The sequence below is a fragment of the Protopterus annectens genome, chromosome 14.part0, assembly GCF_019279795.1.
Source record: "Protopterus annectens isolate FY-2018-M chromosome 14.part0, PAN1.0, whole genome shotgun sequence".
Classification (NCBI taxonomy): domain Eukaryota; kingdom Metazoa; phylum Chordata; order Ceratodontiformes; family Protopteridae; genus Protopterus; species Protopterus annectens.
Genome location: NC_056748.1, coordinates 577,230,981 through 577,253,024, shown reverse-complemented (window position 1 = coordinate 577,253,024; position 22,044 = coordinate 577,230,981). Strand labels below are relative to the sequence as shown.

Here is a 22,044-nt window from a genome sequence, read left to right as displayed (position 1 = left end):
CTGTAAATTAAATATACCAACTCCGAGATTGCACTACAGTGGGGAAAAGTTAATTTCCTAACCCCACTGTATCACAATCACCATAAAGAATGTACACCTAATGTCTATATCACTTACCTGTATGAACTAAAAAAACACATACAGAATGGCAAAATAACCACTATATAAAGAGTATTAATTCCTACACTATATAAATAATAACTATAGAAATGAAAACTACATCTCATAGTGATACCACAAGAGTAACAGATTAAACTATAACATTTACATATCTGCTGATACATTATTGCATATTATACATTTTAAATGTTATGATTCAGTTAGAGCATCAGACATCGGGAAACTGTTAATATCCAATGTATTCTTAAACTCAAAGCCATGAATCAGTAGTCATAGTCAAGTTACTTGGTTGTTCATCTCTTCGTGGATCATTAAATTATATCCGCAAAGTGTTACAAACAATAAATCCAGAAAAGAATATGACCACCAAAACTGCAATTAAAGTAGTTTAATTACAGGTAGCCCCAAATCCAGACGCCTACCGAGAGGCACTCAGGACCCCACAAGTGTGAATGTTTAAACAACTTTAAAAGTCCCCACCAGTGCGAAGGTAGCCCCAAATCCAGACGCCTACCGAGAGGCACTCAGGACCCCACAAGTGTGAATGTTTAAACAACTTTAAAAGTCCCCACCAGTGCGAAGGTATAATCTTCTTTAAAAAAGACCACTAAGAGACTCAGGGTGAATAAATAACTACCCCTTTCACTGTACTTTATCAAACACCTTGTACTGTAAGAAAGGTACCAGGTAGTATTAAATCTACTGCATACAGGTTCTTTGGACATAAAAAGCAACTAATAAGAAAAAATTAAAGGAACAAATTGTAGAACTTAGGCAGCTAGCTACCATTAAATCTGGCTTCCTCTAAGACCCAGGGAAATCCTGTGGTGTATAGCCGAGGTTAGAAAGAGACCTCCGAAACCGCCATATTTTTAAACTGACTGTGATTTCCGATCGGGCGGTAGCTCTGGCCCTCGTGGTATGTAACAATTGAATATTGCTCTGATAGTACATAAAAGTGATAAATATACTTGCAATTCTTACTATTGTTTTGAATACTGTCAGTAATGTAATCAAGTTACCATGCTTACAGTCATGTTTGTAAGCGATGTGTAGATGTAACTGGCGTTTTGCAAAACGCATGTGGCAAAAGTGGTAAAATTAATGTTCATTAGCGTTTTCTTAAATGCTACTCCAGAAAGTGGATTAATAGTTTGATCTGGATGCAACTGAGCATTAGCGACTGTTTACAAGCTGAAAACAGCGTTTTGTTGTACTTGTAAAGTTAATGTTCATTAGCGTTTTCTTAAATGCTACTCCAGAAAGTGGATTAATAGTTTGATCTGGATGCAACTGAGCATTAGCGACTGTTTACAAGCTGAAAACAGCGTTTTGTTGTACTTTACTGCCAAATGCTTTAGTTTACAGTGGTTTCTTGTTAGATGTAATCTTTTGGTTGGAAGATGTAACCTTAATGTCAAGCTAGAAACAAAGTATTATAAACTGCAAACACCTCATGTTAACTATTTAGTATTTGTTTTATCAGACGAACAGAGTGTGCTGTAGTGCATTATTAAGTCGCCAAAGGGAAGCAATTTACTGCTTAAAACAACTGGCTGTTATTTAATGCTTAACATCACTAAGGCTGTTGAAACCATTCCTCGCATTGCACTGTGAAAACTGTCTGCTGCTGCATTGTGTAATACTGTATGTTACTGCATCAAACACTGTACAAAGTTAACTTCTTTCTGTTACCTTCATCTTAGGTAGCCCCAAATCCAGACGCCTACCGAGAGGCACTCAGGACCCCACAAGTGTGAATGTTTAAACAACTTTAAAAGTCCCCACCAGTGCGAAGGTATAATCTTCTTTAAAAAGCCCACTAAGAGACTCAGGGTGAATAAATAACTACCCCTTTCACTGTACTTTATCAAACACCTTGTACTGTAAGAAAGGTACCAGGTAGTATTAAATCTACTGCATACAGGTTCTTTGGACATAAAAGCAACTAATAAGAAAAATTAAAGGAACAAATTGTAGAACTTAGGCAGCTAGCTACCATTAAATCTGGCTTCCTCTAAGACCCAGGGAAATCCTGTGGTGTATAGCCGAGGTTAGAAAGAGACCTCGAAACCGCCATATTTTTAAACTGACTGTGATTTCCGATCGGGCGGTAGCTCTGGCCCTCGTGGTATGTAACAATTGAATATTGCTCTGATAGTACATAAAAGTGATAAATATACTTGCAATTCTTACTATTGTTTTGAATACTGTCAGTAATGTAATCAAGTTACCATGCTTACAGTCATGTTTGTAAGCGATGTGTAGATGTAACTGGCGTTTTGCAAAACGCATGTGGCAAAAGTGGTAAAATTAATGTTCATTAGCGTTTTCTTAAATGCTACTCCAGAAAGTGGATTAATAGTTTGATCTGGATGCAACTGAGCATTAGCGACTGTTTACAAGCTGAAAACAGCGTTTTGTTGTACTTGTAAAGTTAATGTTCATTAGCGTTTTCTTAAATGCTACTCCAGAAAGTGGATTAATAGTTTGATCTGGATGCAACTGAGCATTAGCGACTGTTTACAAGCTGAAAACAGCGTTTTGTTGTACTTTTACTGCCAAATGCTTTAGTTTACAGTGGTTTCTTGTTAGATGTAATCTTTTGGTTGGAAGATGTAACCTTAATGTCAAGCTAGAAACAAAGTATTATAAACTGCAAACACCTCATGTTAACTATTTAGTATTTGTTTTATCAGACGAACAGAGTGTGCTGTAGTGCATTATTAAGTCGCCAAAGGGAAGCAATTTACTGCTTAAAACAACTGGCTGTTATTTAATGCTTAACATCACTAAGGCTGTTGAAACCATTCCTCGCATTGCACTGTGAAAACTGTCTGCTGCTGCATTGTGTAATACTGTATGTTACTGCATCAAACACTGTACAAAGTTAACTTCTTTCTGTTACCTTCATCTTAGGTAGCCCCAAATCCAGACGCCTACCGAGAGGCACTCAGGACCCCACAAGTGTGAATGTTTAAACAACTTTAAAAGTCCCCACCAGTGCGAAGGTATAATCTTCTTTAAAAAAGACCACTAAGAGACTCAGGGTGAATAAATAACTACCCCTTTCACTGTACTTTATCAAACACCTTGTACTGTAAGAAAGGTACCAGGTAGTATTAAATCTACTGCATACAGGTTCTTTGGACATAAAAAGCAACTAATAAGAAAAAATTAAAGGAACAAATTGTAGAACTTAGGCAGCTAGCTACCATTAAATCTGGCTTCCTCTAAGACCCAGGGAAATCCTGTGGTGTAGTCCCCGCTCCGCTTCGCCCTCGCTACGCTCGGGCTTGCTCCGCTCCCCTCCCTGCCCCCTATTCCCACCCGCCCCCACTACCTCTACATTTATTTGGTCATTAAACCCATCCCCATTTCCACAACCCAATCAGAACTGTTCACTCCCCTTCCATCTCTCTACCACTCCCCACCACTAAACCTAACCCGCCCACCTGCCTATCTCTCTCCATTTATCTCACCCTACTACTACCTCCAGCTTCCTGCTGACTTAGGTATCGCCCCCAGCTCTATTAACGCCGAGAAATCAGCCTCACCATGGACAGAACCTCATTTACCACCCTCCCCCTTGTACTTTTAATCCTTATCTTATCGTATCTTTTAACAGCCTATGAAACACAAGCCCTAACTAGAATCTACCTTCCTAAAGGTCAGACCTCTCTGCATTCCCAAAATACCACAACTATTATCCCCCCCTCTCTCTACTCCGCTACTCACCTTATCCCTAAAAGTACACACTTTATTCTTAGGTACCCTAAAGTATCGTCATCAAGAGAACAGCTTAAGCTACTAACTAGACTACAAAAAATACTAGAATATTTGAAAAAATCCATCACTAATTACGGGGACATCCACCCCAACCCAGGCCCTCTTAGTGACCCAGACCCTAACCTCCGCCTTGTAGGTAGCAGACCTGCGGACTCCCTCTTTTTGCTCCATCTCAATATTAGAAGCATTAACAACAAAGTACATAGCTTGCATGCCATGCTTGATATCCACTCCCCAGACATAATGTGTTTATCAGAAACTTGGCTCAAACCAAGCACCAAGGATGAGGAAATTATCTCTCCTGGATATAACATCATCAGGGCTGATCGTACAACCAGAAAGGGTGGTGGAATAGCTGTTATGTTCAAAAACTCCTTGAACATCACAATGAATTCACTTCAACCCCCAAAAGTTACAAACCTGGAATTGATTGCCCTTAAGATATCTCTAAACAGACAAAAAAGTATTAATCTCATAGTAACCTACCTACCACCGGGCAAAATGTAGAAAATTTTGAACAAACCCTTAGTTGGCTTGCCAATAACTATCCACAAGAAACAATAATACTAGGACACCCCAATATAGACTGGTTTCTCTACTCAGCCCAATCTAATCCTCTCCCCATTAACTTACATGGTTTTTCCCAAAATATTCTTTCTACCACTAGAATTGGACATGCACAACAAAAGGAGAGTATTATTGACTGGATTCTTACTAATAGGAATCCAAATAACTATACCACTGGGACCCTTCCCAATGACCTTAGTGACCACCTTGCTACCTTTATTATAAAACACAAATGTTCAAACAAGACTCCCCCCATAACTAGATTAGTAAGGAATAGCAAAAATTTTGTCCCTGACAAATTCCTAGCTGATCTCAAAGCTTGTAACTGGAACATCCTAAAAACCCTATCCTTAGATGAAAGTGTTTCATACTTTAATAACACTTTCCTTAAGATACTCAATTCCCATGCTCCTAATCGACTTATGCGAACTAAGCAATGTATAGCACCCTGGCTAACACAAGAAACTAAATCCAAAATTAGAATCAGAGACCAGGCCTGGAATAAGTGGAGAACCACAAAAACCCCCATAGATCGCATCAAGTTCCTCCAACTAAGAAATTCAACCAAAGTAGCCGTTAAATCTGATAAAAAACAATATTTTTGTCACCTCCAAGACAAACATCAGCATAATCCCAAAAAATTCTGGGCTGGTTTTAACCGCCTACTTCATCCTGGTAAGTCTACTACCCCCACCCCGACAAACTCATGGACAATGACCCAACAGATATAGCCAACTCCTTTAATTCTTTTTCACTGAGACCATCCAGTCCCTTGCCAGCAAGCTTACCACCCCTCCCTCAGTGGCAACCCCAATTATTAACACAACTCAAACTGCCTTTAACCTACAACCCATCTCCACCTCCTTCATTCGTGCCCTCTTGAAAAAATTGAAACCAACCACGCCGCAGCTGATCAGCTCCTGCCAAATACCTACAAATAGCATCTGATGCCATAGCCTACCCTGTATCAATCTTGATCAACCGGACCATTTCTGAAGCATCCATTCCCTCTATCTGGAAAATCTCTTACATCATCCCCCTCCACAAAGGAGGACCCTCCACAGAAACCTCCAACTATAGGCCCATAGCCATACTGTCTCCCTTAGCCAAAATTATGGAACGCTGTGTCCATAAGCAACTCATTTCCTACCTAATAAATCACAACCTCCTATCAAATACCCAACATGGCTTCCGCCCCATCACAGCACAACCACAGCTCTTCTCTCCTTTGTAGACTCAGTCAACCAAAATCGCAATAATAAACTAATATCCTCTGCGCTCTTTCTAGACCTGTCGAAAGCCTTCGATATGGTCAACCACCAACTTCTGCTTCAGGCACTGGAAACAATACATCTTAGTAAACTAACCATAAGTTGGTTTAATGCCTATCTCTAGTAGAAAACAGGCAGTCCAGTGGCAAAACAGCCTATCAGACCTACTCCCTACTAATATTGGTGTTCCCCAAGGATCTATCCTAGGTCCCCTTCTTTTCTCCATTTTCATAAATGGCCTACACTCAATTATTCCCAAAGCCACCTGTATTCAATATGCAGATGACTCCACCCTGATCTGCTCTGATGAATCTCTCACCAAACTCCAAGCTACAACCCAAAACTGCTTCTCTGCTGTAGAAAATGGTTCTCGGAACTTAAACTCTTACTTAACCCTGCCAAAACCAAATTACTTCTCTTTTTCCCCACCTCAGTTACCGCTCAAACTATAGAATCCTTCAACACCAGCAATTCTACTTTCCATGTGTCCTCCAACAATGGGACCATTATCTACCCGTACTCAATACCAAACTACTAGGGGTGACCATTGATCATAAACTTAAATTTGATGTGCATATAAACTTAACTGTTAAATCAGTTAACAGAAAACTTGGTTCGATGTATAGAATAAAGGCCTTCCTAACTCCGTACACCAAACTGACTATTGCCCGAACCCACCTCCTCTCCACTCTTCTTTATGCCTCCCCGATATTCTCCTTCCTAAACAAGAAAGAACTTAATAAACTAACAACTACCTATAATCACATAGCCAGATTCATAACAGGAACGCCCTATCGCACTCATCACTGCCTAAATTTAAGGTCTCTCGAATGGCTGGAACTCCCCAATTTACTCAAATTCAACCAACTAACTGAGGCGTTTAAAATTATTAACTACCCAAGTAAAACTCCCTCACTGTACAAAATACTTACCCCGTACTCCAACCTCAACTCCCTCAGGTCTTCCAAAAGTCTACAAGTAAGGACCATTAAATCCAACAATGCTGGTGGTGATGCACTATATGCCAATTCCATTGGCAAATCCTGGAACGCCCTACCAAACAACCTAAGACTTATGCCATCTCAGCACCAATTTAAATTACACCTTAGAGCATACCTGAAATCCAAATGGTTATGCCCTTGCTCCAGTCCAGACTAATAAGCTATTGTCCCAGCCGCACCTAGGCTCCTACAGCCTCTGCCTAACCCAAAACCAAAGATCACTCTATTTTAGCCCTCCTTGTCTGGCTGTTCAAATCTGTACCTCATGAAATCATTTAATAATTCTTGTTTTCTCTTATTTGATCTGTAAGCATCAGTGTATTTATTGTACTCACTTGTTATTGGTTTATAATTGTATATGTAGTAACCAGTAGATTATCTTGTGTATCAACACCAATGTTTTTGTTTTGTAAATCTAACTATGACCTTGGAGCTTTTCTCCCCGGGCCTCCACTGAAAATGGACATGTATCCAGTTGGACTAGCCCGGTCAACAAATGTAAAATAAAATAAATAAATAAATAAATATGAAATTCAATGTTATGAGTTGTAGATGTTATGGGTTTTAGATATTCTGGTCTCAATATTATGAAATTAGATGTTATGGGTTTAAGATGTTTTGAAGGGGACCTATATATATATATATATATATATATATATATATATATATATATATATAATTGCACCTCTCATAAATCATACCTTTTTGGTACGATTGTAGTTGGTTGGCAGACAGCATCAAGCAGGTCCTACACTGTCTCAAAATACCTAGTATAATCAGGCCCGTAACAGAAGGGTTAGAGGTAGACTGGGTCAAATTACTAAGGGTTTTAGAGGAACTCAATAATGGGACAAAAAGATCAGTAGAAATAAAACAGAAGTTAGCAATTAATTTAAATGGGAGATTGTTTTCCATTACTGTGGAGCACAGACAGGGGCTATGAATTAAAAAAAAAGTTCCAAACATTGAGGAGGTACTACTAATTTGATAAGTGCAATCTTTGGAAGTGTGAGTTACAGGCAGAAGCCAAGTTAAAGGAGGATACAAAAGTCGACAACTCCACCTGTCTAAATACCACTGCAGAAAATAAAAGCAAGTTAACAGAAAGGAGATCAGACAATATTACAGGAGACAAACATATCTAAGAAAATAATTAGTTACCAAGCAAGAATAAGAGAGACACCAAGACAGATAGGCAAAAAGGCAATACATAAATATTAGTGTAAACATATTATGCCAGTTACTAAAATTTGGAGAAAAAAGTTATCATTAGATAGCCCAAGAAGGTGGGGTTTACTCAAGCACTTAATGTGTCTGTAGGGGCTAAGTTTAATCACATCTACAACTAACAGCACAAAACCACACATGTACCAAAACAACAAACACACCTGCACAAAACCACCAAAACAACAAACATACCTACACAAGTACATTACACAAGATTCCAAAAGCAGTTTTTAAAGAAGTGATCATTAACACTTCATTCTTTCTCCTCCAAAATGAAAGAAACACTACTAATTTTATAAATGCATCAGCTATTACAATGGTGAGTTACAGGTAGAAGTGGAGTTTAAAAGGGCACACTAATATTAAGGAATCCACGAGGGGCAACCACAGCAGCTAACAGTTCATAGTTTATAGTTCATAGTTTAGTACTAAGCTAACTGCCCTTGTGAGCCATTTAAGCCTAGCCAATTATCCCTTGTGAGACTCAAGCCCTGCACCTTGTGTTTGTAAGGCAAACACCTTAGCCATTAAGCCTCCCTCTCAATGTGTTTTTAGGTGCTAACTACAGCACGTTTTATCTATGACTAAAACAATTAAATTATACTAATACCATATGGAAAGGAGATTAAAGCCTCTAGACGAACAACCAATAATCTGCATAGTTATTCATTTTCCAGAATTCCAAAAACAATTTATACTCAAGTAGTGAGCAATAATTTAGTTACAGTCACAAAGCAAAATACTTACTAAGATTCTTTACTAGTTGTCAGCTTCTTTCTTGAATGGTTAAGTACAGTAATTAAAATCAAAAAAGTGCCATTAAGAAAGTTTAATCAGAAGGAGCAGTTCAGTGTGATTTGGCAAACTTCACTGAGTCTATAATACCAATACATACATTTACAGGTATCCAACATAGTAAAACAGAAATCATGCAGTGAAACGATGTACGAAAGGTGTAAAATACCCTTCGGTGACAGATTTGTGTCCTCAAATAGAAAGGAGTAGTTGTAGCGAACAGTTAAGTGTGCCTGACTGAAGACAGTCAGAAACCAGGCAGATATAATCTGAATGTCACCTTGTGCAAAGTATTACAACAGTTCAGACCATGGATGCAATTCAATGCTCAATACAAATATGCAGATATACCAGTAAAAAAATGACTGAGACATGAAATAAAATGTGGTTTCCTATCAAAGTTTCGAGCCAATACAAGCCATGAAACTCCAAAAAATGTAAATATCATCCTTGAAATACAACAATGAAGTGCAAAACTCGTTATTACAGGTGGGGCAATTCCATGCTCCCCCTGACATGTGAAGCTGCACCCCAACACCCGTGCTACTTACTTATACTATTTCCAAAATTACTATACCTTGAAGAAGACAGAATACTCTGATATACACCAAATTTGAAGTTAATATATATTTCTCCTGTTATCACAGTTAAGATCTTGCTATAACTATGATCTTACTTATGACTCTCAAACATATAAAGTGACCCCCCCAAAAAAAATCCTTTAAAATGCAAGAAATAAGCTACTAAGACAAAAAGAGAAGGTGACCAGTACTACTATCAAGAAGATGAAAGGAAAGTAATGACTGAAATATAGAGAACAGTAAAAATGACTGGAATCTATTCTCAGCTGCAAGGAGTTCTGATTTCCATATTAAAAAAAATGTTTGATTGCTTACATGGCTTTGCTGCTTTTTAAACAATCCAATCACTTTACTTACTCCTACATACTGAATGCCTTAATAAAAGCACCCCTGCCTTTTATGACAGGCAGAAGTGGTGCTTCAGTGGGAGCTTTTTGGGTTATCAATAGTAATCTAATATTTCATCAATTAAATGGCACAGCCATGGGGGCTGCATTTGCCGAATGTATGCCAACATTATGATGGGATTCTTTGAGGTTGAATTTCTTTATCAAACAGAGTTTTTTTTTTTAAAGTATGTGGTCAAATATTGTAGATATACTGACAACTTGATTTTTATAGGTGGGGGGGGGGGGTAAAGATGAAGTTACAAACTTTCTGGATGACCTCCAAAAAATAGGTTTATGCTGAAATTTGATGGCTTTCAGTTGGGAAACAAAGTGAACTTCTTGGACATTTGTCAAGAAGGAAGTAAGAGTGGGAAAACTGCCACCAAAGTATACCGGAAATTTGATGATGATTTGCACTTTTTGGATGCTACCGGCTGTCACCCTCCACATCTTTTAAAATCTCTTCCCTATTGAGAATTAACTAGGGTAAGGAGGATGTGTAATAACACTGATGAAGTAAATAGTGAATTACAGAAAACATCACAATTGTTTATTAAAAGGGGTTATAATGTAGATGAAGTGCTATTGTATTTGGACAAGTTTAGTAAGGGCATCATTTATAAGTCTAGTAGTGGCTATAATAACAGATATCACGACAGATCAAAAGAAAAATCTGATAATTTAAGGAAAATATATGCAGTTATAACTTATGATTTGTTGGCAGAAGAAGTTAAACTATCAAATTCTATTGGACTCCCTTGTTTAAATACAGGGATTTGGTAGATATACTTGATAAGAATTTAAATTTCTCATTTAGAAGGGATAAAAACATAAAGGACATTCTAGTCCATGCTAGATTTATGAAACCTAGTATAGGTTTGAGTTACAATATGGATTCACTAAGAACATGTCCATTTGGCAGATATATAACATGTCAATATATAAGTAGAACCTTTCAGTATATTAATGGAGTACATTTTCAACCTAATGCAAAGTTTTCATGCAATACAGAAAGTATTGTGTATGCATTAAAATGTCCATGTGAAATGTTCTATGTGGTGAAAGTAAGACAGCATTTAAAACTAGGATGCAGGAACATGTTAGGGACATCGGAAATGAGAAAATAGAAAGTCCACTTGCAATGCACTTTAAAAAAACATCATAGTGAGGTTTATTAGGTACAGTTTTGGAACATATTCCTAGTATATGGTATAATATTAATGTAAAGAAAAAACTCCTATATAAGGAGACAGTTTTTGTATTGAAAAACAGCACTTTAGCCCCTAGGGGCATTAATATAGAATGTAACTGGAAAGTTTTTATATGAACTTCGAATATGAAGTGTTTTAATTGTATAATTGTTGAACTGCTTGAGTGATTGATTTATTGATTGATTAATTGATTTATATTATTGTATAAACATGTGCTGCATTTTTTCTGTATGTATTCTCCTGGGACGGCTACTGCCGAGGCGCTAGAGGATGGATTAAATTTTCATTGTGGAAGATCCTGGTCTTGCTGGTCGTTTATATCCTGGAGCTTTTTGGGTTGTTGGACAAAGCAGCGAGGAGCTCAGATGATTCAGGTGACTGGTGTCTGAGGCAGGATGCAGGAAAAGTAAAAACTTACAGATACACTTGGGGGGTTTAAGTGTTCTATTTTTAAGATTTTACAAAACAGTACTCCAGCTGTTGTGTGATATGATCTCTTGAAGATCTGCTCAAAGTGTCAGTTTCACTAATAGCTACTGTGCAGGAAAGTATGCATTTATTTTTCTTTCATATGAAGTTAATACAGTGTGTGTGTATATGCTCAACTGATGATGTAATTGGCAACAAGCTGAAAAACAATACTGTGGCATCAAAGTCAAACATATGAAACGCATGCTAACAAAGCGGCTATGACTGATGAATGCATGTGTGTGCCTGTGTACATGTACGAAACTAGTCTATAGAGGAAACCAACTAGGAGGAATTCTCTACTCCACAAAAACAGCATGCATCCGAAATTTGTCAGCAGGAGCATTATTAAAGGGCAGATTTTAAGAACTATGAAACTGCATAGTAATGACATGCAACTTACAGCAGTGTTACAAAATCTTAGTAAAGAATTCTTAGAGAGAGGGTACTCTAAGCAAGAGTATGACACCTGTGTGGAAGACTTACTCAAAGAGAGGGGGAGTAAAGGGAAAGCATATTTTTCCCGGCGGGAAGATTTAGACACAAAGAATAGCAATGTTAGTAATGAGAAACTTAGATTTCCTATTTCTTTTGCTAGTGATGTGAATACGTTTTGTGAAGTTTTTAAAAAGAACTGGAACATCTTGACAGCCGTGGAAGAGCTTAAAGAATTATTAGATGACACACCTTACTTTTCTTTTAAGAATAAGAAATCACTTAAAGGTAAACTATGCTATAAAATGCAAGAGCTAGAGCAAGTAGACTTTCACATAGGTTGGGAACTTATATGTGCAGGAACTGCACAGCTTGTAAATTTATACATTTTTGTACAACATTTATACACCCATAGCTTCAGTTTGAAATTCATGCAAAATGTTATGCAGATTGTAGAACTAAAAATGTGGTTTATTTCAGCTTCTGTCAGGTATGCAAGGTTTTTTACATTGGTAAGACAAAAAGAATGTTAAAAGATCGTGTACTAGAACACATTAGGGACATAGGAAATAAAAGAGAGACCAGTGCCTTGTCTAAGCATGTGGAGGCAGAAGGGGCAGAACATATATTTAGATTTTTTGTATTAGAGGCCTTTGAAAAAGAGATAAGAGGGGGGAGACCTGAGGAATAGGACTGAAGCAGCTGAGCAAAGGTGGATCCTGAAGTTGAATGCAGATATATTACCCGGGATCAATGAAACTGTTCCACTTAAAGCCTTCCTTAAAACACGAGCATTTAGACATTAACTAAAACATAAAGAGACAACATTAAGCACTGTATTTTTAAGTATGAATTTTTATTACACATCTTCTAATATAGTCTAAGAGTGATAAATAATTAGCTTACAATGTATTTGGTATTTAGTTGAACAGAGTGTTTATATATATATATATATATATATATATATATATATATATATATATATATATATATATATATAATCTTTTTAGCAAAAGATCCTTTTAATATGATATATTTTTTTAACTAATTGTGCTTTCAATCAATTATGCTTTAATTAGAAGGAGGAATCTATTGGCTATAACAGAGTTTAAATAAGATGTGATATTTTTGTATTAGCAGTCTGATGAAGCGGTCAGCTTGATCGTAAAAGCGCTTACTCTTTTATTTTTGTGTTTGTGAATAAAGTATTTTGCTATAAGCCATGGTGGTCCAGCTCAGCGTTATTTTGGCTTCTGTATATATATATATATATATATATATATATATATATATATATATATATATATATATACATATATATACGTGTGTGTGTGTGTGTGTGTGTGTGTGTGTGCGTGCTCTAGGGGGTTTGCATAGATGCAATGCTTGTGTGGGACAACAAAAAAAGTGTAGCCATTATTTATTCATTCATTTGATCACAGACATCTGAGAGGTGTACGTGTGTGTGTGTCTGTGTGTATGCATATATGTATATACACATATATGTGTATACACATAAATATATATATATATATATATATATGTATATATGAGTGTATTGTGACTGACCATACCACCCATATATCTATATATACATATATCTATCTATCTATATATATATATATATATATATATATATATATATATATATATATTATATATATATATATATATATACATATATATACATATATATATATCTATTAAGAGAGAGAGATGTATATGGGTGTATTGTGACTGAACATACCACCCAAATGCTGAACGCATAACACTGACAAAATAAGTTCAATCATCCACAATACTGGAAAAAAGAACACAATAAACTATTTCCTCTTCTGATATTAACACTAATCCCCCCATAACACTAGCCTCATATTTGTCTGAATAGTACCAGTGTTATGAAAGGTTTTAATGACAGTAAGGTGCAGTATTAAGGTTGGGGGGAGGGGCAGAATTAGGGCTAGGGTTAGTACCCATTACTAAAGAGGGCGGGGAGGGGTTCTGTCCCCCTGCATCACCTTAGTAAAGAGTGTCAACCCTAAACCTAACCCTATACTTTTATGTCTTTAAAACCTTCCCATAACACTGCCACTATATAAGACAGACTCAGACACGCAAACAACACTACATCTAGCCCCTAACCTAACCCTTACCCTTATCCTAAAATACACAAACACACAACACCCATCCTTCACTCATCCTCAACCCTAACCCTAACTCATACACGCATACAGTGTTAATAAAAAGTGTACATACCCCTGTTAAAATTCCAGGTTTTTGTGATATAAAAAATGAGACCACAATAAATCATTTCAAAACTTTTCCCACCTTTAATGTGACCTATAACCTGTACAATTCAATTGAAAAACAAACAAATTTGTAAGGGGAAAAAATATAAAAAATAAACGTATAATAAGCTGGTTGCATAAGTGTGCACACCCTAATACTTTGTTGAAGTACCTTTTGATTAACTTGCCCCCCTGCAGCAATGTGATGTATAACTTTTTTTAGTTTTTTTTTTTTGTTTTCTTTTTGCATTTCGAGATTTCAAAATCTTGAACATCGGGATTCTGATGTTCAAGAGTTTGACTTTTCGAAATTACATAGTGCACCTATATATACATACATATATATATATATATATATATATATATATATAGTGTGTGTGTGTGTGTGTGTGTGTATATGTATATATATATATATATATATATATATATATATATATATATATATGTATATGTATATATATATATATATATATATATATATACACACACACACACACATATATATATATATATATATATATATATATATATATGGGTTCACTTCAAAATCCTGAACTCAAAATACTGAATCTCGTAACACTGAAAAACATACAGGACACAAACACTGACTGTACTGTAGATCATCCTAGCATCTCTACCCTACAGCAAGCAAACTATACTAGCATCTCTCTCATTAGCCCTCACAACACTAGCCTATATCACATCCATACAAACTACCTTACCTCTACACAACACCATATTCCATACAACACATATTTCCACACCCACAAAAACTCACACAAACTTCTCTATCAGACCCACAATTCTTTATCTTACTTCTAAACTTTGTATACACGTCAGCGTACCCAGATGCAACACTAGAAAAACCTCACATATATTCACCATTGAAATAACACACATAACCAAACACATACTATCAACCATAAACAGACTACTAATCTCTGGTGACATACACCCAAACCCAGGTCCATTCAAAACCAAACAGATATCTGACCTACTAATTCTTAATATTAGCATAAGAAGTAATGCTAATAAGACACCTGAACTGCATGCATTTATAACCCATTACGCATCTGACATACTGACCATCACAGAGACATGGCTAAAGCCTAGCATCCAAAATGAAGAATTCCTACCCCCAAGATATAGTATACTAAGACTGAATAGAGTAGTCAGAAAAGGAGGTGGGGTAGCCATTCTCTTTAAAAACACATTAAACCTCCAACTCCTTCAAACTCCTCTACCTAAATTTCATAACGCTGAAACCCTTTTTTCAGTCCTATGTTTAAACAAGACAAAAAAGTCAACATTCTCTGCTGCTACATTCCTCCAGGAAATTGTTTGTTTGTGTCTTTTGGCTTTTCCCGGTCAGGGGTCGCCACAGCGGATCTCCGGTCCGCTAATGATTGGCAGTAGATTTTTACGTACTGGCTTGCCGGGCCTAATACACAACCTTCAATGAAGGAACGCCCATTCACGCATGTCGCTACACAGAAGAAGCTCTATCCGAGAATCGAACGAGCAACGTCTAACTGTGAGGCGACAACGCTACCGCAGCACCACCACCGCAGTAACTCTCCCATAATAGAGGAAATATTACAGTGGACAAAAGATAATCTACCACAAGAAACTATCCTACTAGGTGATCTAAATACTGACTGGACAACCTGTAACTCCAATAACCCCACTAATGACATTAATCTCTACGGGTTCTCTCAACTCATTCAAAAACCCACTAGAACAGATAAAAGATCAGAAAAACAGGTCTATATCATAATGTCGAAGTCTGACAACTTTGAAGCTCTAAAGGTCGAACTTGAAAGTTCGAAGTTGCACATCTTCGAAACATATAACGGCGATCGCCATAGAGTGTGGAAAGGGAAGATTTCCCTTTACTGCACTGTAATGCGATCTTGGAGTTGGTATATTTAAGTAGCGGGGGGGTGTGGGGGATGCAGGGGGGCTTGCCCTCCTGCATAGAACGTTTTTTTTTTTTTTTGTGTGTTTTAAATGTTTTTTTTTGACATTCGAAGTTGTCAGACTTTGACAATGTGATATAGACCGCAGAAAAACAATCCATACTGGATTGGGTACTGGTCAATTACCCCAAACAAAACTACCAGACAGGTTGCCTACCAGATGGTCTCAGTGACCACCTCCCCACATTTCTACTATGCAAATGCACTAACTTACCCAAGCCCATAGTTTATAGAATAATACGAGATGTTCGCAACCTAAACCCTTATGATCTCAACACTGTTCTAAGCCATTTTAACTGGGAACCACTCAAACTTTTGGATTAGACCAGGCTGTTGACTACTTTAATACTACTTTTCTCAACATCCTTAACAGACTTGCCCCTACTATGAAAGTTAGAGGGAAAGCCAACTATGCTGCATGGCTAAGTAAAGACACTACAGCCCTACTAAAATGCAGAGATAAAGCCTGGGAAATCTGGAAAAAGGAAAATACCACCTGTTCCAAACAAAACTACCAACGGCTTAGAAATCAGGCCAAGGAACAAATCAAACAGGATAAACAGAACTACTTCCTAGGGGCCCAAAGCAAATACTCAAAAAATCCACAAAAATTCTGGCAGTCCATCAACTCCTTACTAAAACCAGGCAAAACCACTACTCCAGCTCCAAACTCCGCCAACAACACCAAGGACATAGCTACTCAATTTAATCACCACTTTAAAGAATCCATCCTGGCATTATCCAGCCAATTATCCAAAAATAGCCTTTCATGCACCCCAACCAATCCTCCAGAAAGCATTCCCTCCTTTACTCTATCATCAGTCCCCACCTCTACAATTAAAAAGCTCCTTCTAAAACTGAAACCCACCACCCTTGCAGCCGATAACTTACCTGCTAACTTCCTAAAAATGGCTGCTGAATAGTACAGTTGTGTACACTTACCATAAATGTAGATGTTCGAGTGCATTCACTGTTGCAGTCATCACACTTGGGTTATCTGTCTGCAGGTAGCCCTCAGTCGGCCCGAATACCATAGACTTAGTATTTCTGCGTTGGTTGTTGTTGCTCCAGGACTGACGTCAGGTCATCAAGGGTATAAAAACAGACAGCCGATGCCATAACATCAGTTTTTCTTGCCCCAAATGTCAGGAGCCCCCCAGATAAGGAGCAAAGTTATGGTAGGGACAACACCACCAGTAAAAAGTAAATACCAATACCCCTGAAAGGGGTGAGTAATAGACATAGAGAGGAGAGAGAGAGAGACAAGAGGGCTGGAGGGAGGGAAACCAGGACTGCAACAGTGAATACACTAGAACATCTATTTTTATGGCAAGTGTACAGAACTGTACTATGTTCTTTGTGTTTCACGGTTACAGTCATCACACTTGGGTTGATACCCAAAGCTGAAGAAAGGGTGGAAGCAGTCAAGAAGAGTTCGGGCTGGCTAGTATGCCCTGCAGAACTGCTGTTGAAAAACCCACCTGGATTTGGAAAAGACAGGCAGGTGGTAATGCTTGGTGAAGGTGTTTACAGAACTCCAGGTAGCAGCTTCCAGGATGTCCCTGGTAGGGACTCCCCTGAGAAATGCTGTAGAGATAGAAGTTGCCCTAGTGGAATGTGCTCTGACCCCCTGAGGGGTTGGTTTCCCATGGTGCTTGTAGCAGAAATGGATGCAGTGTGCTATCCATTTGGAAATTGTTTGTTTTGAAATAGCCTTGCCCTCTGCCCCTGGTGCAAAGCTGACTAGTAACTGGTCAGATTTCCTGAAGGGCTTAGTCCTATCAAGGTAGAATCTGAGCTGTCTGTGCACGTCCAAGGAGTGCAGGATCCTTTCCCCTTTATTTTGAGGATTAGGGAAGAAGGTTGGCAAATGGATAGATTGGTTGAAAGCCACACTGGAGACCACTTTAGGCATAAAGGAAGGTTAGTCCTGAGGGGAAACCCTGTCAGCATGGAAAATAATGAAGGGTTCCACAGCCATAAGTGCTTGTAGCTCAGACAATCTTCTAGCTGAAGTGATGGCCAGAAGCAAGGCTGTTTTCCAAGAGAGGAATTTTAACTCTGCTGATGCTGCAGGCTCAAAGGGGGGTAGCATGAGCTTTTCCAGTAGAAAGTTAAGATTCCAAGGAGGGGTGGGTGCTCTCCTTGGTGGCCTTCAGTTGTTTTCCCCTCTCAGGAACTATTTGATAAGAGGGTGAGAGAAGAGAGGTGACTCAGTGTTGTTTGCCCCTCTCAGGAGCTATTTGATAAGAAGGTGAGAGAAAAGCGGTGGCTCAGTGGTGTAATGAGCCGGGATGACAGAGGCATGGATCTTAATGGAGGAGAAGGATAGGCCTCTGTGTTGTAGGTCTGCTAGGTAATCCAGGATTAGAGGTAAGGAGGGCAAATGCTGTTCTCTCTCCTTTAGACCGAGTCCAGGAACAATACCTTTTCCACTTATCAGCATAGATTTCCTAATACTGGGTCTTCTAGCTTCAAGAATGACGTTCAGCACCTGCTTGCTTAGGCTGGTCACTGGGGAAGATTTTAAGGAATAAGCCAGGCTGCAAGATTCATGGTTTGCAGATGTGGATGAAAGATCTGTCCCCCCTGCTGAGTGTGGAGGGTTGGTATCTTGGGTAGGTACCAGGGTGGCACCGGTGACAGGCTGTGCAGTAGTGGGTACCAGTGCTGGCGTGGCCAGTCCAGGGCAATCAGGATTGTCCTTGGTCTGTCCCATCTTATCTTGAGTAATATTCTGGAGGGAAAAAGCAGAAGAAGGAATGCATAGATTGAGAGGTTTTCCCACTGGAAGGATAGGGCATCCACTTTCCAGGCCCTGCTGTGAGGAGTCCTGGTGCAGAATTTGCTGAGCTGGTGATTGCAGGGGGAGGCAATGAGGTTCACCTCTGGGGTCCTCCATTTCTGGGTTAGAATACTGAAGGTGCTGGGGTTTAACTGCCACAAGTGTGGGTCTAGGAGATGTCTGCTTAAGTCGTCTGCCCGAGAGTTTTGTTTGCCTGGCAGAAACTGAGCTTGCAGATGAATCTGCGTGTCTAAGGCCATGTTCCACAGGGCCATGGCTAGCCTACAGAGTGGGTAAGAGTGGGTTCTCCACTGCTTGGTGATGTACCACATAACTGTGGTGTTGCCTGTTTTCATTAGCATGGGTCCTGGTGAGAGTAGGGACTTGAAAGCTGTCAGAGCGTGCTGAGCAGCTAGCATCTCTTTTTGGTTGATGTACAGATGAGGTTGACTTGGCTCCAGTGGCCCTGAATGGACTTGTCATCCAGGTGTGCCCGCAGGCATAGTCTGATGCATCTGTGGTTAGGGTATGGGCGGCATGGCATTGAGTAAAGGAAAGTCCCTTGTTGCAGTTGCATGCTGCTACCCACCAAAGAAACTTTGTCCTTAGACAAGGTATGATAGGTATGATAGTTTCCAGGTCCTGAGGGCACCAAAGGCTTTTAAAGTACCACTGAAGTTTCCTCATATGCAGTCTGGCATATGGAATTAGTAGGATGCAAGAGGCCATGAACCCTAGGGCCTGCAGGATTTTCCTTGCGGATAGCTGGGTTCTGGTGGCTATTTGAGCGAAGTAGCCTGTCAGATAGGCCTGTTTTTCTGGAGTAAGGAATGCCATCTGGGATGCTGTGTCCAAGCTTGCTCCCAGGAATACAATCTTTTGACTGGGGACTAGTTTTGATTTCTTTTCATTGATAGTGTACCCCAGGGAGGTTAGAAAGTTCATTACAAATGTCAGGTGCTGCAACAGCTGTTCCTGACTGTCTGCCTGAATCAGGCAATCGTCCAAGCACTGGTAAATTTGAATTCTTCTCTGTCTGCAATACGCAATGGCTGGAGCTAGGCATTTTGTGAATACTCTTGGAGCAGTGGATGAGCCAAAGGGAAGTGCAGAGAACTGATAATGCATTGATCCTGCCCTGAAACATAGGTATTTCCTGCATGAGTCCCTGATAGAGATGTGCAGATAGGCTTCTTTTAGGTCTAGGGTGGCTAACCAGGCATCTTTGGACAGCATAGGAAGAAGCTGCTGAAAAGTGAGCATTTTGAATTTTGGTACCACTAGGAAGGTGTTTAGAGTGGAAAAATCTAGGATTGGCCTCCAAATGCCCTCTTTTCTGGGTATCAAGAAAAGTCTGGAATAGAACCCTTGACCTATCTGTTCTGCAGAAACAGGATGAATTGCCCTTATGAAGAGCAAGGATTTAACTTGGTTTTGTGCCTCTGCCCACTGGTTTGGAGGAAGGTCTGGGAACAGTTTTGGGTTGGCAGTGAGTGGAAGTAAAATCTGTACCTCTGGGATACAATGTTGAGGACCCATTGGTCTTTGGTGATGGAGGTCCAGTTTTTTGCATGATGGGCATTCCTCTTAGGGGCACGAGCAGTTGTGCAGAGGTGAGGAGTGGAATAGAGAAGTCATTGTGAATTCTTTCCATAAGGGGGTGGCTTAGCACTCCCTGTTTTTGAAGTGGAGGCACTCCATTGCTTAGATCTCTGCATACCCTGAGACTGTAGTCTGGGGGGGTCTGTTTCCCCTGGGTCTAGTTTAAGATGGCCTTGAGGGGGCTGGAAAGGACCACTGTTTCGAGGGGCAATGCCTACTGAATCTAGGAGGCTGCACTTGCAAGAAATCTTTGACTGTATGCATATATTTAGCCTTTTCTTACATCTGTTTTAGAACCTCTTCTGCTTTGGTGCCAAACAGATTGTCCTTGTTCAAAGGGGCGTCTAGTAATTTTGATTTGACATGGTCTGGCAAGGTCTGCTCCTTAAGCCAATCATGCCTTCTCAGTACAGAACCAGTGACTGCTGCCCTGCAAGATGCTTCTAGGGCGTCCAAGCCACATTGCAAAGTATGCTTGCTGACTTGGCTTGCAGAATGCATAAGCTCTTGTAATTCTTTATTTTCTGCACAGTCTGTGAAGGTAGCTAATTTTTGCTTAATAAGTTCCATAATATGTTGCTGGTATTTCAGCATGTGAAACTGGCAATTCAATGCCCTAATGGCGAGAGTTGCATAGCTGTATACTTTTTTACCCCATCTGTCTAAACTTGGGAATCCCTGTCCGAAGGGGTGGGATTCTTAGCTGTAGTTGCTTTTATACTTTTAGGCTCCTGGGAAATGACCTCTGAGTCAGCAGTAGAATTTTTGAAAAGAAATTTGTGCAAGTCAAGGACTCTGTAGTACCTGTCTGGTTTCCTTGGAGCAGGGGGTAAAGTATCACATCCACAACATCCAGAAATGGATGTATTGCTAAAGGTCTGTGTTGTGGAAAATCTAGAAATTCTCTAAGTCTCTTTTTGGACTGAGGATAGTTTTGGCATTCCGAGTGGAAATGGTCTCTTAAAGTATGTAGGGTTCACCAAAAGAAAAATCCTCTGGAGGGAAAGCAGAGGGAATGGATTCCTCTGCATCTGAATCCGCATAAGCAGATAACAGCATGTCTTCATATTTAGAAACCTCAGAGCCGTCAGACTCCTGGTCTGTTAAAACTGATGGGACAGGTCTCTTTTTCTCTTAGCAGGAGAAGGCTGGCTTCCCCTAATCAGCATAATCAGGTCTTCTGCCATTTTAAGCATTTGATGTTGTGGCAAGCAAGCAGGTGCTTGAGATTGGATCGTCGTTTTTTTTTAGGCGTAGCTCGTTTTCTTGCCTTAGAAACTCAGTAGTTTTAGACAGAACTGAAGATGTGAAAGAAGTTGTCGGTTTGTGTCAAATATTGGTAGTGCGAAGAACTTCCTCAGAAGCTGGTGCCTGCACAGCGGCTCCGGACCCATCCAAGGCAGAGATATCCACAGGTTCTATAGTCAAAGAAGAGTCTCACCGCATACCAAACTCCGAACGGGTTTTGGTAGTGGCCTGCGAATCCATCAAAGCGTGCATCAGACTTACTGAAGCCATTTTGGAATACGGAGCTCG

At 39.3% G+C, this 22,044-nt stretch overlaps 1 protein-coding gene across 6 annotated transcripts in view; it reads right to left on the bottom strand.

Moving 5' to 3' along the window:
* Positions 1–22,044, bottom strand: part of MGMT (O-6-methylguanine-DNA methyltransferase) — a 2,722,240-nt gene that overhangs the window by 1,023,604 nt on the left and 1,676,592 nt on the right. The window lies entirely within an intron of this gene.